Consider the following 7,329-nt stretch of genomic DNA (forward strand, 5'->3'; position numbering starts at 1 on the left):
GATCACAAATACATGCCTTAATATTTTTAAAGAAGAATTTGAAAAAAATAAAACACGAAAAACAAATAGTTTTTAAGCTTTTAGACATATCTAAGAGAAAAATTATTAAACATATTTTTAAATTAATTTTGTCACCGTGTAAACTACATTATTTATATATACTTGAATTATTATTTAGAACAAGAATATTTAAAGAATGTAAATGGACTAATACAGAGTTACACAAATAAGGCTGTCCAGCAAATTGCAAAATTAAAAGTGTTTAAACATTATTAATAAATATTTCATTAATGTCGATAAATATTTATTTTTTTTTTTTTTTTTTTTTTTTATTAAGGCATTCCTAGCTGGAAAAGCTATCTAAGCCTATTAATAATATACATACAATTTTCTTTTTACATAAGTGCGATAAAAGTACTAAAATTAAATTGAAGATATTATTAAACAATAAATATTAAATAAGATAAAATATTAGTATTAAGTATAGATTATAACTAGAATTTTTCTGGCTTGATGTATACGATATGTCAGAGATTGGTGGTAGGTCATTTAATTCGGTCGTGGGGTCTTCCTCTCTTGAGACGGCGAATTTTTGGTGGTCTTTCGACTAAGTTGTAGTGGGCGGCGCTATTTGATTTCGTAAGAGAATGAAAGAATCTATTTGCTAGATGATTTAAGTGCTCGTCAATTGTAGGGATGTTCAAGTCCTTGTGCAGGGCTTTGTTGCGTACGAACCAGGGTGCATCAGTTATTATGCGGAGTATTTTGTTTTGAAAAATTTGAATTTTATTTAAGTGGCTATTGGCACAACTGCTCCATATAGGACTTGCGTATAATATTAACGGTCTCAGTACTTGCTTATATATAATAAGTGAGCATTTTTTACTAATAGTTGATTTTCTATTTAGTATTGGGTAAAGAACCCCTAGTCGTTGGTATGCTTGCTGAAGTTTAGCCGATATATGAGGCCACCAGTTTAGCTTCTTATCGAGGATAACGCCTAAGTATTTTACCGATGATTTCCAACCTATTGGCTCGTTGTCAAACTTTACTAGTTGAGGTGTTTATGTTCTGCGTAGGGAAAAAAATACCGCTTGACTTTTTGATGGGTTTATGATAATTTTCCATTTTAGGCACCATAATGAAATTTTGTTGAGATGATTTTAGAGTGCGGTGGTAATTTTCTGGGTATCCGAAGAATTGCAGTAGATGGTGGTATCGTCAGCAAATAGGGCGATGTTTGAATAAATATTTATAAATAGTATAATATTCATTGCATAAGTTATTATTTTGTTTTTTTTTTTTTTTTTTTTTTTTTTTTAATTAATTATAATATTATATTATTATTATTTTACATTTTTCTTTGTGTTATTTTATTTGTTATTTTTTTAATCTTCATACCGATGTTTTTAACATATACAAAATAGTAATATTTATTTTGAGTTGAAACATTTTAAAAATCATCAGTTTTTATTTATTTATTTGTACTTTAAAATGTCATGTGGTATTACAAAATTACATGTTGTAGATTTTTTTTTAAAATAAATTGCAATAATTGTTATGTTTTTTTAACTCGTGCCGCGGGCTCAAATCTACTGATTCCAATCAAAGAAATACAAAATACAAATCATTTTCATTAAAAACAATCATTTTATAGAAATATAAATAAGTATTTATAAAGAAAGAAATACGATTACGCCCGATGGTGGTCGGCGATAATGACGATGCGACGGGCGATTATAAATAATAATAATTATTATTTAATTTTATTGTAGACAAAATATCTTATCGCCCTCTATCGGGAATAATTTTCGCGTAGACTATTTTGTACTGCTGTGAGCGATCCATAAAAATTGATGTGTAAAATATATTAAATAGTATTTATAATCAATGCTAATACCTATAGATTTTGATTGTAATTTTTTTAGTTACGAATTTATTAATTAGTGATTATAATTTATTATCATTTTATATTATGTTCAACAATTCTTTATAACTACCACGACTGTAGATAGTATTGTTATGGGCTACGAGATATCCTAATAATATAAATATTTATAATATAATGTGTAATATTGCTAAGGCCCTCCTCACACGGGGATACTCAAAAGAAACTGCAATCGCCTAGATACTAGGAGACTAGGCGACTAGACAACTACAGTTGCCGGTTATCTTCACACACAGTATACTAAATTTTTGTTTCTAGTTTTTTTAAACTAGTGTCACCCTACTATTTTGACAATACAGTTCAGTGTTTCGTATTATATGAGTACATTGATATTTATACAAGAAATAAATACATTTTTTATAATGTCTAGTAGTGATTCGAGTAGCGATGAAGACATTATTCTTTATCATTACTATAAACACCACTTAAACAAACGCAGAAGAAAATATTGGATCAATCCTTATATTGAAAAAAAATGTTAACTGCAGACTATTTGTTGCTGCTAAGGAATTACAGGAAAGTGACTCCCGATTTCTTGCATTCTACAGAATGAGAAAAGAAACTTACCTTCAATTACAAGAAATTATTTGTCCTGCTCTTCATTACACAGACACTAATATGAGGGAATGTGTGTGCCCGGAAGAAAGACTATTGATAACACTAAGGTAAGAATAATATTTAAATGATGTATTTATTTTATATATTGCCTTTAAATAGAATTTTATTATTTAATGTAATGAGTAATGTTTAATAATATATTTTAAAACTAATATTAATAGTGGGATACGCATTAGGTAGTATTTTCATATTATATTACTGTATTATTCTAAATTATCGGTGGTCAAAGCATCACAGACGACTTGGTAGTATAAACTTTCCGTGTCATTATGCTGTAGCTCTTGTACTGACATTGGGTTGTTGAAGGTAGAATTACTCTGAGAAGAGTGATCCGTACTTGTACTAGCTAGTGGTGAATGTGATGACATAAGAGAGCTTGTTTGTGTATGTTGATAAGTTGGTGGTAGAGAGAGTTGTAGATATGGAGCTGGATTCATTATATCATCAATAAGCTGCAGAACTCTACGCCTAAATGAACTCATTTGTGCGTTTGTCATGGGTTCAATCTCGGGTAGCAAACTCAGAAGAAACATTTTTTTTTTGTTGGTTGCGCTCATTAGGAGTTGTTTCTATTTTTTTTTTTTTTCATATTCAAGTATTCCATAAAGGATTTGTCCACATCAGTATTTGCTCGCTTCTGAAATTTTCCTTTCCTCGGAGTTGGAGATGTTTTATATGTGTCACTTAACGATTTTTCATTAGAAACATTGTCTTGTTGTACTTGTATTGGACATGAAGGTAGTTGGGCAGGACAGTTTGGTGGTGACAGATCGTTATCTACATGTGATAGTTGAAATTCTTCATTTTCTTCGTCATTGTATATTTCATTTTGTGTCTGATCTTCAGAATCTTGTGCTAGCTCATTTGGAATTTGTTGAGGGCAATCAGATAAATTTCCAACTGGCGTACCCAATGCTCTTATGAATGGAAGCGCAAATTGCATGAATTCTGTCAAATAATAAGGTTTTTTACTTTTGGAACTGGAACCACTGGCAGGGGGTTTCATATGACGGACAAATACGGAACGGAGGTTCTTCCATTTTTCTTTACACTCGTTTACTATAAAATATTAATAATAATTAATATTTAAATAATACAAAGTCTAAAATAATTGACGTTGAGTTATAATTATTAATTTGATAAAAAATTTAAAAAAAAACACTTAACATATTATGTCCCAAACAAAAACACTCCGTCAACGCATTTAAGGTTCGAATTTTAACAAAATACGTAAAAATCACGAAAATTTGCAAATTATTTTGTGTTAGAAATTCATAAAAAAAATGTTATCAAAAAAAACAAATCTCTACCTGAAAGTCAAAATAAAATTGTGTCATGCGCTACGGCTCCTTTTTTTTTATTTAGCTTGCATCGCTGGATGATAAGAATTAAAATGTAATAAATTATTTGCAGGTACTTAGGAACAGGATCTACTTTTGTATCGCTTGCATTATACTTTGCTAGAGGAGAAAGTACAGTTATATACATAATACGTAAAATGACAAAATTGATCTGGGAATTATTAAAAGATTCTTATATGCCTACACCAACTGAAGAAAACTGGAAATTAATAGCTCAACGCTTCTATTCACTCTGGAATTTACCAAACTGTTTGGGTGCATTGGACGGTAAGCACATACGAATCGAAAAACTACCAGGCAGTGGATCAAGTAATTTCAATTACAAAATGTATCATTCAATAGTATTATTGGCATGTAGTGATGCAGATGGTTTTTTTCACTACTATCGAAACTGGTTATGCTGGTAGAAATAGTGATAGCGGAATATTTCGAGCATCAACAATTAAGAAGTGGATTACAACTGGAAGATTAAATATACCATTTCCTTCAAAATTAATAGATGATTTAAATGATTATAATTTTCCTTTCTACTTTGTCGGCGACGAAGCCTTTCCATTGACACCATATTTGTTGCGACCATACCCACAGAGAACTCTTGATAATGTCAAAAGAATTTTTAACTACAGACTAAGCCGAGGTAGGAAAACTGTGGAATGTGCTTTTGGAATGATGACCGAAAAGTTTCAAGTTTTAAGCAGTGCAATTCGCACCCGTAATACAGAAAGAGTGACTGATATTATAAAATCTGTGTGCATTCTTCACAATTTCATTCGCAAAAAAAAAGAAGGAGTTAAATATACACCATATGAACAAGTTGAAAACATTCAAGATAGCATCGATAGTACAACGGTATTACCAATTCAAGATCTTGTGTTACGTGATCGTGCTTCCGCTCATGAAGTTAGAAATTATTTAGCAAATTACTTTCTCACTCCCCGAGCCTCTATTCCATGGCAGTGGAACTATTGTGTTTAAACTGTAAAGAATTACCTGCTTAAGATGTATTGAATATAATATAATATAATATATTTAATGTAATTAAGATGTTTTGAATATTTAAATTCATATTTTTTCTGTTTATTAATAAACAAAAATATTTGAAATGGTTTATTTTATTATTAGAGTTATTTTTTGTGTTTACACTTGAAAGAAAGAATATTATTTAAAATATAGTTAGTACAGTATGTGTACATATAGTGCAGTTATCTAATGTGGACGCGTATTTATAAATTAACCACTAGAAAATCCAATATTTTTCGTTATTCGTCGATAACTTATCGATGTACATTATCATGGGTTATTTACGATCAACAGTAGGTATTTGTAAAGGCGTAAATATGACTTTAATGAGCAAAGATAGAATTATAATGATTATTATTATTATTATTTTAGAATATGCAACATTTATGCAACTATAAATAAATATGCAATTAATATGCATTTTCATCGAAATATGCATAAATACGCAAAAAAAAGTAACCATATAATCTATACATTATGAAACGTCGACTTTTTAAATAAAAATTTATAATCAAAATTATTATTCTAGGTGAATTGTAGAAGAATATGCATTTGTATATAAATCCGGGCCTTAATCATAATAATATATTAAAATATATAGACAAATTATAATTAATTAATAATTATAAATAATAAATTCTTTATAGCCATGTACTCAGAACCAATTATTATACATATTATTATTATTGTGATAATACTTGAATATTCTCGGCCTTACCTGTGAGCTTAACTTCTGTGGCTACTTCACTCCAAGCTTTTTTCCGTTACATTTCTTCTGGAGTAGCTTTTTAAGGTATAATTATATAGCTCGGGATACTTTTCTATTTGTTGCACAAATTTTATATTGAAATTTTGATCCATGTTATTGTTATTAGACACGAAATAAAAAATCTACCAAGCTACTCGATCAACCAAAGTAGCGAGGAGACCGGCATGTCTAGTCGCCAGTTGACTAGTCGCGTCAGTTTATCAGTCGCGGAGACTTTAGTAGCGCCGTCTGAACACATGCGCAGTTGCCTAGTCGCCTAGTCTCCTAGTATCTAGGCGATTGCAGTTTCTTTTGAGTATCCCCGTGTGAGGAGGGCCTAATAGGTATTAGCAATCAGTCCCATGTCGACCGTTGTCCATGAAACATCGTTCGCCACTACTCCGTCCAAATTTTTTTTTTGTTATACTTTATACTGCACCGATTTTCTCCATTCAAAGACGTACATCTCGAAAAAAGGAAGCTGTGTCCAAAGAACTGGGCACCACACCTGCAGCTGCACCAGCATCTCCCTTAACTTCGGTAACGTTAAAAAAAATAATTACTCAACTAATTGTTATCTTCTGTACGGCGGCCGCGCCACGGTCGGTCACCGGGTCGGTTGCCGTGTAGCGTACGTCTTATCGCCGCGCGATAAGCACTATATCCTAATTACCTGCGTGCATTATGGCATCATATAAATCTAAAACCGTCGTATCTCCTTTAATTATCCCTAAATCACGTATACAGAGCGTGCCAAATAAATCACCAAATCAATCTGCCCATTCAGAGCTTGAGGATGGCTGGACCACTCCGACTGTTAAAAAAAAAACGTGCAAATCTGCTTTCAACATCCCCAGACTCAAACCTAGCAACAAACACAAAAAAATTCGCGTCTCAAAATCGTTTTGCAATTTTCTCCGACCCGGTTGACGAAACCGATAAAATGGAACAAGATTCAGACCTCAATGAACCTCTCTCCGCCCAAATCAAACCTCCACCACCTATATTTATTCGCACTGTTAAGGACTACAAAGCCTTTTGTGATAGCATCAAAGAAATAACAAAAGGGGAACCTTTTTCGTGCAAAAGTTCCATTAATGGTATCAAATTATCAACTAGCTCTGCTGATTCTTATCGCACTGTGATTAAATTTCTACAATCCAACAAAGCTGATTTTCATACTTTCAACTCAAAGAAAACAAAGTCTTCAGAGTTGTTATCAGGAACCTACATCACTCAACTCCAATTTCTGAAATCAAAAACGAACTTATAGCTCTCGGGCACACGCCACGAAACATAACTAATGTACTACAGCGCATCACCAAACAACCTCTGCCTTTATTTTTCATTGACTTAGAGCCCAACATCAATAACAGAGATGTATTTAATATCGATCAGTTATTCTATTCAAAAATAAAAATTGAAGAACCCCGAGCTAATCATCAACCAATTCAATGTCTCTGATGCCAAGGTTTCGGCCACACTAAATCCTACAGTAATCATGCCCCAAAATGTGTTCGCTGTGGAGATCCTCATACCTCGGATGTCTGCTTAAAACCTGCAAGTTTACCAGCCAAATGTGCGCTTTGCAGCGGTGATCACCCTGCAAACTACAGAGGTTGCCCAGCCTACAA

The 7,329-nt window shown here is 32.0% G+C and overlaps 1 pseudogene; it reads left to right on the top strand.

The window, feature by feature from the left end:
• The first annotated feature begins 4,103 nt into the window (after positions 1–4,103).
• On the top strand, positions 4,104–4,902 carry LOC112598606 (annotated as a pseudogene).
• Positions 4,903–7,329: the final 2,427 nt, after the last annotated feature.

This window comes from Melanaphis sacchari, unplaced genomic scaffold (genome assembly GCF_002803265.2).
Source record: "Melanaphis sacchari strain LSU unplaced genomic scaffold, SCAv2.0 Contig491_pilon_pilon, whole genome shotgun sequence".
Taxonomy (NCBI): domain Eukaryota; kingdom Metazoa; phylum Arthropoda; class Insecta; order Hemiptera; family Aphididae; genus Melanaphis; species Melanaphis sacchari.